This window comes from Camelina sativa, chromosome 2 (assembly GCF_000633955.1).
Source record: "Camelina sativa cultivar DH55 chromosome 2, Cs, whole genome shotgun sequence".
In the NCBI taxonomy this organism is placed as follows: Eukaryota; Viridiplantae; Streptophyta; class Magnoliopsida; order Brassicales; family Brassicaceae; genus Camelina; species Camelina sativa.
The window spans coordinates 13627414-13638583 of record NC_025686.1 but is presented as its reverse complement, the minus strand read 5'-3'; the positions used below and the strand labels follow the sequence as shown (position 1 = coordinate 13638583).

Below are 11170 nucleotides of genomic sequence, written 5' to 3'. Positions count from 1 at the left end.
AAGTTTAAATATTTTAATATTTGAACCTTTTAAAAAGTTTCAATATTTCTAACATTTAAAATTTTTAAAATTTATAAATTTAGATTTTTTAAAAAGCTTTTAGAAATTTCAATATTTATAATATTTTAAACTTTTAAAAGGTTCGAATATAATATTTGAACATTTTTAAAAGTTTCAATATTTGTAATATTTTAAACTATTAAAAGTTGAAAATTATAATATTTAAAAACTTTTTAAAAGCTAAGAGCTTTTAAAATTTCAATATTTATAATATTTAAAATTTTTTAAAAATTAAATATTATAATATTTTTGTAAAATTTTTAAAGTTTTAGTTTGATCAAATAAAAAACAGGATCAAACCGAATAAAACTTTTAAACTTGGACACCTGATAAATCAAGTTTTCGTGCTCATTCGTTGTTGGAAACATATTAATCTTATTTATACTGGTTTGAACCATTTTCTAAAAAATTTCTAGCCAATGTGGGATATTGTACATAGTTTTTTTATTTCCATAAATTTAAAATTTTCTTTTTTCTAAAAAATTCTGGAAATTTAGAAAATGTTAGTGAATGACATGTCAAATCCTCATAGGTTGTTTGAAGTAATTCTTAATATATATAATTCTGCAAATTTCTAAAAATGTTAATTAATGACATGTTGAATCCTTATTGGTTGTTTTAAAGCTTAGGTTTTAAAAACCTTTTAAATGTTAAGAAATTTTTAAAATTTATAAATTATAATTAAAGCTAAAATTTTTAGAAGTTTCGATATTTATAATATTTTAAATTTTTAAAAGATTCAAATATAATATTTGAATCTTTTAAAAAGTTTCAATATTTATAATATTTTAAACTATTAAAATTTTAAAATTATAATGTTAAAAGCTAAGAGCTTTTAAAATTTTCAATTTAAAATTTTTAAAAATTTAAATATTATAATATTTTTTTGAAACTTTTTAAAGTTTTAGTTTGATCAAATAAAAAACCGGATCAAACCGAATAAAACTTTTAAACTTTGACGCATGATAAATCAAGCTTTCCTGCTCATTCGTTGTTGGAAGCATATTAATCTTATTTATACTTGTTTGAACCATTGTCTAAAAAATTTCTAGCCAATGTGGGATGTTATACATAGTTTTTTTATTTCCATAAATTTAAAATTTTCCTTTTTCTAAAAAATACTAGAAATTTAGAAAATGTTAATGAATGACATGTCAAATCCTGATAGGTTGTTTAAAATAATTCTTAATATATAAAATTCTGCAAAATTTTAAAAATGTTAATTAGTGATATGTTGAATCCCTATTGGTTGTTTTAAAGCTTAGGTAGACAGTCTTAGAAGCTTATAGCTCCTACTTTTATTTAGTATAACTAGGTTTTGAACCCGCGCTATGCGCGGGTATATTTTTATAATTTGTTTTTATATATTTATAAGCTTATTTTGTTTAATAGCTATACATTAATATCTAATAATAAAATTAATTTCTACTTTCTTTTAATTCAATTTTTCATTTTTTAAAAAATTAAAATTTTATCATTTATTTTTTAATTTTTATTTAAAATTTTAATTTGAATAAAAATATATTAATAGTAGAATTATAGGAATAATGTTATAGAAATATGATTTGTCAATTTCTCTTGCTAACTATTAGAAATATCAAATTTAAAAATGTTACATTTTCTTATTAGCCTATTAGTAAAACATTTATAAAAATGTTTACAAAACATTAGAAATAAGTACTATAGTTTATACCAAAAAAAGAAAAAAAAAACTACCAATAAAAGTACACGTGTGTTAAATGCAAATATTTAAAGAAACTTTAGTGTGGTATTATAAATGTAGAAGTCATGTGATTTAATCATAGCCACATATAAACGATGTCCAAAATATTTTGCAACACTCTCTACTCTTCTTCTCTCTCGCCGTTAACTCCAACTCGAACAAACACATCGCGATTCTCAAACAAACTCAGAGTTCGAGCTCAATCCTAGTCCATGGACGATTATCTCCACCGGAAATTCATGGATTACCCGTACGTGTCACCCACGCGCAGGCAGCTTATGGTTGGTCTCATGTCGACGCTGGAGGATCGCCTCCAATCGCATCTCCTTCCCTGTACCCTCCCACCTGATGTACGAAACTTCAAGAACCCTAACCGTTCCGCTGAAGCATCTATTCATATCAGATCCGGTGATAAAACCTCTCCGGTAATGATTCCTTTGTTTTTTTTGGTTATTAGATTTCAAAATCGAAATTGACTGAGTTTAATCCTTATGTTTCTCCTGCCCCTGTCTTCTTCTTTTATTCTCTATCCGATATTCGCATCCTAATCCTATTATTAATATTGTTTTGGTGGCAAATACGATTGGTTCGATTAAGGACACATTATGGAAATGGATGAGGTTGGCTGCCGAGACTACCAAGAAGGGCGAGGTTTAGATAAATCATCATATCAATTGGGAATTGGGAATTCGTTTGAAAGCACTGTAAGCTTCTTTTTTCAATCTTCGTCTTCTTCTTCCCTTTTAATTAAATGAATTAGGGATTAATCTGATTACTGTCTGTTGGAGAATTTGTTAGTATTGGTTATGTCTTTTGGTTAAGTTAGTTGTTCATCCATCTATGCTTCTTTCTTATTAACGTCTAAATCTTGCTTCACGTTATATATATTTGCTCTTCCTTTTGACTTAAGATTGGTTCAGAGGTTCTGTGTCTTTGGTTTTTATTACTTGCTTTTATGAGCAATTAGTCCATAACTCTTTACAGAAAGAAATACATTAATCCAAACCAAAACTGAAGTTGATTTCTCTTTAAACATATAGAATGGAATATCGGATCTGGCCTTAATTTCTAGGTAGCCCGTTGTATATTTCCTTGTAGACAATGTTTTTTACTGTCTTCTCGGCATCATTATGGGGTTTTAGAATGCTTAAACCTGAAGGAGATGTTTCACGTGAGAGTGCCACATACAGCTGACCATGACTGAAAACTGGTTGAGGCAAATAGAGAAGAACTGATTTTAAGCTTTGTCCTTGGCTTTTGTTAACTGTCATTGCATAGCATACTCTGATTGGGAGTTGACGTCTTCGAAGTGTGAAAGGATGCTTTGAGTCAGGTGGCGATAAGATTATTCGTGGCAAAATCACTTTATGACCAGCGTGTGTGCCCGTGACTATTTCACCCTTAATCAGTCTTTTTCCCAAGCGTGTTACAATTAATCTTGTGCCATTGCATAGACCTTCTTTTTGGTTAATGTTGCGAATCGGCATTATTGGAGCTCCTACTTTCAAAGCCAACTGATGTTTTGGTAGTCCTGGGAACTCTAATGAGTTTAAATACTCAACCGTATATAGAGACTCGAAGTCAGTAGTTACTGTGTCACCCTTGCCCATACTGTCTGAGCTGAGATACTCCTTTGATGTTCCTGGTAGATGTTCTAACATGTATGCATTAATCTCATCAACTGTCTCATTTCATGGAGTTAGGATTGCTCTCTCTGTAACGCTTGCATATGTACTTTTTGATAACTTGTTCTCTGCATTTGTGGCTTTAAAAATATCTTGTAAATGATCTCCAGTTGATTGCATTATGAATTTGGGATCAACGACTACCATCTGACCATCATCTTCGTTGACATCTTTTGCCTCACTTGTAGGTGCAGTTCCATCTCCAACACTAAGCAGCCATGCAGCGAAGTTTGCNCTGACCATGACTGAAAACTGGTTGAGGCAAATAGAGAAGAACTGATTTTAAGCTTTGTCCTTGGCTTTTGTTAACTGTCATTGCATAGCATACTCTGATTGGGAATTGACGTCTTCGAAGTGTGAAAGGATGCTTTGAGTCAGGTGGCGATAAGATTATCCGTGGCAAAATCACTTTTTGACCAGCGTGTGTGCCCGTGACTATTTCGCCCTCAATCAATCTTTTTCCCAAACGTGTTACAATTAATCTTGTGCCATTGCATAGACCTTCTTTTTGGTTGATGTTGCGAATCAACATTATTGGAGCTCCTACTTTCAAAGCCAACTTATGTTTTGGTAGTCCTGGGAACTCTAGTGAGTTTAAATACTCAACAGTATATAGAGACTCGTAGTCAGTATTTACTGTGTCACCCTTGCCCATATTGTCTGAGCTGAGATACTCCTTTGATGTTCCTGGTAGATGTTCTAACATGCATGTATTAATCTCATCAACTGTCTCATTTCGTGGAGTTAGGATTGCTCTCTCTGTAATGCTTGCATATGTGCTTTTTGATAACTTGTTCTCTGCATTTGTGGCTTTAAAAATATCTTGTAAATGATCTCCAGTTGATTGCATTATGAATTTAGGATCAACTACTACCATCTGACCATCATCTTCGTTGACATCTTTTGTCTCATTTGTAGGTGCAGTTCCATCTCCAACACTTAGTAGCCATGCAGCGAAGTTTCCTTGTGATTCTTGAAGTCTCATGTTCTTTTTTAGGGAGAAAACTTTGCAAGAGTCCCACAAGTATGATTGTTTAATTGATGCTAATACTGTATCAGCTCGAGAACCTTGTGGAATAACTGGTAGTGTTTGTCTGAAGTCCCCACCTAGTATTACAGTCTTGCCTCCAAAAGGTTGGTCTTTAGCTTCTGATTTTTTCATGGACATCAAGTCTCGTAATTTTCTGTCAACCGCCTCAAATGCGTACCGATGTGCCATGGGCGCCTCATCCCATATGATAAGATCAGTTTTCTCTATTAGTTCTGCTAACATCGTTCCTGGCTTTATATGACATAATGAATCTTCATTGAGATCCATGGGTATTTTAAAGCGTGAATGTGCCGTTTTTCCTGCAGGTAGAAGCAATGCTGCGATTCCTGATGAAGCGACAGGGAGAACAACTTTTCTTTCTGATCTCAACTTAGAAATGATGGTCGAATAAAGGTACGTTTTTCCTGTTCCACCGGGACAATAAAGGAAGAATAATTTTCCCAAACCATTTTCAACTGACTCCATAACTGCATCATAAACCTGCTTTTGCTGAACATTTAGACTGCTCAGAAGTTTTTTGTGGTCTTTTTTCTCCTTTTGTACATTGTATCCTGATTCTTCAGTTAACAGGCTGTTACCTAGATCTTTTAACACGTCGACATCTAGTTGTGGCATATCTTTGAACTCAGTTAGTGTGTGTTCATACTGGTGCATTATATTCTCTATCTCAATCAAAGTATACTTTTGAATATCAGGCTCTTCTAGGTGTAGCCTTTGAAAGTTGAAAATCTTGCGTTGTTTGTAAGGCATGTCTTCACCGAGTGATTTCCAACAGCGTTCCCATAATTTTATTGGACTGCCCACTTCGCAATATATCAATAATAAAACAAATAGTTGTCGTAGTTGATAAGGTGTAGCCCATTGTATAGCTTCATCCATTGCATCATGCCATTCGGAGTCAGAGTCTAGTAAACCGCGAGCATAGCATGCTGATTTAAAATCTTCATATCTTTGACCATCGACTGTTAGTATTTCGTCAAAACTTCTTGGTCCTCTTATTTTATTGATTAGTATCCTTAGATAGTATAATTGCCCTGATGCTGGGTGAATGTTGACTATTCTTCCTATTGTTGAAATCCCTATCCGTTGTCGTTCCATCCAGACTTTTTTGTCGTCGTCCCAAGTAAATTTTGTAGGAAATTCCAAATAAGTTAACTCCCGAGCCTCTTCACATTCTTCGTTTTTTTCCATCCACGCTGTAAACATTGTTCTCCCAATATTTTCTCTAGACAGGACTTGACTGAGATCAGCTGTAGCTTTAAAAGTTAGGCTTTGTTGTCCAGGTAGATGGATTATAAGTTTCTGAACTGCAGGTTTCCTTTGGTGTATGTGGTATCCAAACGTTCGCCACATTGCTTCACAAGCAGATAAGTATCGACAGTCAAGGTATTCTTTTATCTCGTCTCTTGGTCTCTTTGTTGGTCCATTATCTTGAGTGTTTCCTGAGGCATTGGGACCCTTTTCTATCACAATGGTTGCTTTATCAACACCCTTTGTAATGTATTTGAAAAGGTATTTAACAGCATTTGTTCTGTTGCACCACTCCACATTTATATGAGCTTGGTATTTTTTAAGAATAGCCAAGTTGTGTGGAATAACAAAGCGATTATCCAATCTTGTTCCTCCCTTGATAACAAAGTTATTTTCATCCCGACGCCAACGATATGTTATGTAACCAGATTTGTCAATCGATGTATGCTCTGTAAATTTTCTTGGATATTTCTTTGAACATTCCTTGTTCTTCATGCAGGGTGATTTTGGTCTATCCAATCCACAAGGACCGTGCATCATGTGTCTTTCCACAAGCTCAAACCCTTCTGGGTCGTTATTTTTTTGTGGCAATTCAGCGGAGATTATTGCATCAACTTCATTGATTGCTGGGATTCTTGATGCCCCATCCAACCAAAGCAGTATGTGTGCATGTGGCAACCCGCGCTTTTGGAATTCTATTTTGTGGATCACTGTAGATTAAAAATATGTTATGAGTCAATGTAATATAAAATTGAGACTTTTTCTACATTTTAAATGTGAGGCTATTATGAAGATATGAAGAATGACAAATTTATGAATTCTTACGCTAACAAAAAGGCAAGATTACTCATACATACCTGCAATGTTTGGTTTGAAGAATGTTGCTTTCTTGAAATCTGCTAGCAATTGCTCTAATTTCATTTTGAAAACTCGACATTCAATATCAGGTCTATCATTTCCTGAACCACCACCACATGCTTCTAAATGCTCGTTTATCTCTTTCCAGTTTGGATTGGCAGTCATAGTTATGAACAAATCTGGATTTCCATATGTACGACATATAGCCATCGCATCATGATATTTTTCTATCATATATCGCGGGCCTCCAGTAAAGCTTGAAGGTAGGATCACTCTTTTTCCATGTATTCTTGCATCGGTATCTCCTTTACCAACTGCGTCGTACACGTTGTTGTACAAATCTGCTCTTAGAGTCTCTTGGTTGTTTCTGTTCCACCTCAACCTTTCCGCCTCAATAGCTGTGTATGCATCTACAACATACTGATGTAATAAACGACCTGCTTTTATAATCGTCTTCCCTTCTGTTAGCCGGGTTTGGATCTGATAAGCGTAAAACTCTCTTATGCTTATGAATGACTTTTTCCGTTGTCTAGCTTCAGCTACAACATAAGGTATCTTAGTGTGGAAACCAATCTCACCGTAAGGGAAAAGCAATGGATACTGCAAGGACATATACAAAGGATGGTCGTCATTTATTTGTTGCAAATGGTTAGACTGAAATTGTAATATAACATCTCTGTGACCGGTAGTTGTTGACATATCACCGACTATTAAACCAACAACCTCGTTGGTGTCTGGCAAATCATATTGTCTTTCTTTCCCTTGATGTGCTATTAGCCTTATGTTAAACTCTTCTGCATTGTTTGACTCGTACTGATCTCGAGCTCTACGGAAAATTTGGAAAAGATGGTTGTTTGAATCTAACATGTCAATCAATTGCTTGACAACATTTTCTTCGACACCTGAGGGAGTTCGCGGTAAAGACTTGATGCGGTTTGATACTTCGTTTGCTGTGTCGACAATGTACAACTGGAGAAACCTAGGCGGATTGTCTGGCATAGGAAGAAGAGAACCAATGCGATGATAATTTTGCCCTTGTATTCTAAATGTAGGGGGACCTTTTCCAGATGAAACTGTGTGATCTATATTTGCTCCGATTGATGTGAACGCCAATATAGCATTGTATACTCTTATATTATTCTGGAAAGTGGTGTTCTTTTCTAGAAGTTCTTCAAGTACAGGCGGTGGTGGTCTTACTGGTGGCAGTTTTACACGGCCTTGTTGACAACAAATTGTGTATAACGGGTTCCCAGTATCTGGATCTACCCCAGTTTTTTCTGAATGCCAGACTAAAGCATCGCAGTAAGGGCAATGGAAAATATCACCCGGCTCTTCGTTGGAGCCAAAGTTGTGTGCAAGCAAGAAGGTCAATTTCAGTTAGATACATCAATACATGATATTAAGTTGTTTACAATGTGGAATTTGTTTATTTACTTACTTCTTCGTGTTCTTCTTCTTCTAGGGGGCTGGGATGTTGACGCAATTGAAGGTTGAATCCCTGTTTCGAATATAATTATTGTATTGAGTTCTCTGTAATATTAATACGGTGAAGTTAGAATTGTTAGTGATTATGAGTTTGAGAGTACCATTGTTTTTCCTAAACTCTCTTTTGGTTTTCAAAATGGCTCTCCGCATTGCTCGAGTGCTTTTTTGGCCAACTGTGATTAGAAAAAAATAAGGTTAAACATGTATTGCACAACTATTTAGAAAATATGTTATTTTGATGGAGTTTGTTTTTTTCTTCCTTCATTGAGAATTGCCTTTACCATATTTGAAGCAAACATCACATCTACCTGTTTGACAAAAGGGGAAAACAAAACTTTTTAAGTTTTTGTATTTTTCTCATATGGAGTGCTTGAGTTTTTAAAGACAAACATAAGTTGTTGGCAACTCACAGTTATAATAGACGATTTTGACCCAGGCAGCTGCATCAGTTCGTTTCTTCCTCCCACGCTGTTGAGAAACCATCACCGTTTGGTGTAGTTTATTTTGAAACAATGTTTCTAGTGGAGATGGTTGTTCGAATATATAGATGTGGCGTGGGTGTCTGTCGGTTTAGTTTTGGAAATTTACAAAAATTTCTATTTCTGATATATATATAGAATGTTTCCATTAGAGGGGTTAAAGCGTTTTAGTCTTTTAGTTATGGAAATTTACAAAAATTTCTATTTCTGATAAATATAGAATGTTTCCATTAGAGGGGTTAAGCGTGTTTACTGATTAAATAATAAAAACACTCTCTCTGCATATTTTTAATTAGACAATTCTGATTTTAATTATTTTTCTGCTTTATAAGCCATTAAGAATTCTTTATTCTTAGCTTACACCAATTGTGGTGAAGTGCATGACATGAGCTTTGGACAACGTTGAAGCTAAAACATGGTTCATGCATATTTTAAATAGAGAATTTTGATTTTAATTATTTTTTTGCTGCTTTATGCGGTATTAAGAATATTCTTAGCTTACACCAATTGTGGTGAATTGCATGACATGAGCTTTGGACAACCTTGAAGCTAAAACATGGATATATAAGTAAAAACAAAATTGGGAACTATTATTTTGAAATCGCAAGAGCAATTAAAGATTCAGAAATAGAATTTGGCATTAATTAAAAATGTAGAATTAAAAGCTTATTATATTGAAATCCCAAGAGCAATTAAAAATTCGGAAAAACCAAGATTAAAACTAACTATTAAAGTTTTCGATGCAAGAAAATTTAGAAAGCAGTGCTAATTAATGTATTGAGGATGTTGCTGTAAATCTAAGTCATGCATGACGCATACGTTTTTCTTTGTGCTTGCTGCCAACCGTGTCGTCGTTATCGTCATCATTATCATCGTCATCACCAGCTGTTTCGTCTTGAAGAGATTTCTCGTCATCACCAGTAACTTCCTCAAAGATACGTGAAACTGTGATTGTTTGGCGGGTAGCAATGAAGTTATAGGGAGTAAGTGTTACTTGAAATTTATAAGTGTGGCCTACAACATCTAACAAACATTGTGGTATTGAAGTATGATTGTCTATGACACCATTATCATCACCCTACAAAGAAAACACAGTGATTAAATACTGTATATAGGAAATTATTTGGTGGAGAAAAATTAATATTTGATGAGTAAAGTCTACCTGCATAGAGGCTTCCAATATTTCTGCAGCTCTCATACCAGTTAGTTTAGTAGCATCACGGTCGAAAAGTACAAAAGTTGCAACATTGTCATTGTCACAGACAGATAGCTCGACTCGATACCTGTTATTTAACCATTTATTGTTTATGTTAGCTGTTTTTTATTTATTTTTTGGTTTTTTGTGCATCAATAAAAAGCATATCATAAAGGAATTTGCAAACCTGACAACACCAACAGCATTTTTGTTGTTGCACGTCTTACATTCCAAGGTCGTGTCTCCTTGCTCAAGTTTACATGCACATTTAGTACATGCAATGTAGTGCCAGCCATAGTGAGGTGATATTTCTACGATCGTAGCAATGCAGGAAAAAAGGGCTTTCTGCTACATGGTATATTTGTAAGAGACCAATTCTTCAAAATTTAGAACGAACCAGTAAACTGATCAGTATAATTTAGAATGGAAATACCTGTGGAGTGTCGTTTTTCAGAAATTGGTAGAGTCCGCTAATGGTGACTGGTTCAGGCTTTACAACTTCTGAGGTGAAGTTGTTGACGACAACAGATGCGTTCTTTCCTTCTTCCCCCAACCTTGGAAAATAAATACATGCATCTTAGTAAAGATATTATCATAGATTAATTTTCAACTTGAACACATTATAAGTATGTGAGTGAGCGTACATACCATGTCAAGTATTCAGTAGTTAGATCAACATCATTGTCGATAAAAATCCTTGTGGAAGAGGTGGAGGAGAGACAAAACATATCAGCATCATGCAAATTAATTGTGCTGGTTATGCAATACGTTCATATAGCAAGATTAAACTTGGACAGATAGATAGCAGAATAAGCAATGGTAGTTATAGGATTGAGATTACGAAACTTTAATTGTCCTTGGGTTCACAGTAGTAGCGAGGAGCACGACAGGTTTAGTGACATGTTTCGTCAATCTTTTCCGGAAGTTGAAGGCAACATTGTCCCATAGGGTGAGACGAACTACTGGTCCACTGTTTGAAAACATAGAAAGACAAAGGGTAGTTAGGGTAACAGAGATAGATTTTCAGTTGCTAGAGTTTAGGGAAGAAGTTGCTTACTCCCTTAGTTGTAGGTGAACTTCTATTTTGCCTTTAATCACACCGCTTGGTTGCTCATCAGTTATGTTGCTGAAGCTGTGATCATTGATGAGGACCAGTTTTCCAATAGCATCTAGGTCGATCAAATTTAGAGTTAGAACATGGTGATATTATTACAAACATATAAGCAACGTATATTTACCAAATAGGTCTTCGTTCATGTCAACAGCTTCTTCAAATTCTGCAAAAGAACGAATCCTAAACTTTTGTCTTTCAATCAGTTCGCCAACATCAATAACCTCATTCAGACTTGTTTGTTGGGTAAACTGGATCAGAAACTTGTGTGG

At 34.5% G+C, this 11170-nt stretch overlaps 1 long non-coding RNA gene across 2 annotated transcripts; it reads left to right on the top strand.

Moving 5' to 3' along the window:
* LOC104724063 lies at nucleotides 1870–6588 on the top strand. 2 transcript variants are annotated; one of them, XR_002034958.1, is made up of 5 exons: nucleotides 1870–2208; nucleotides 2381–2487; nucleotides 4387–4912; nucleotides 5833–5905; nucleotides 6270–6588. It is a non-coding gene; the product is annotated as an uncharacterized LOC104724063 (long non-coding RNA). The 2 variants fall into 2 exon arrangements; XR_002034959.1 differs by lacking the exon at nucleotides 6270–6588 and adding an exon at nucleotides 6032–6259.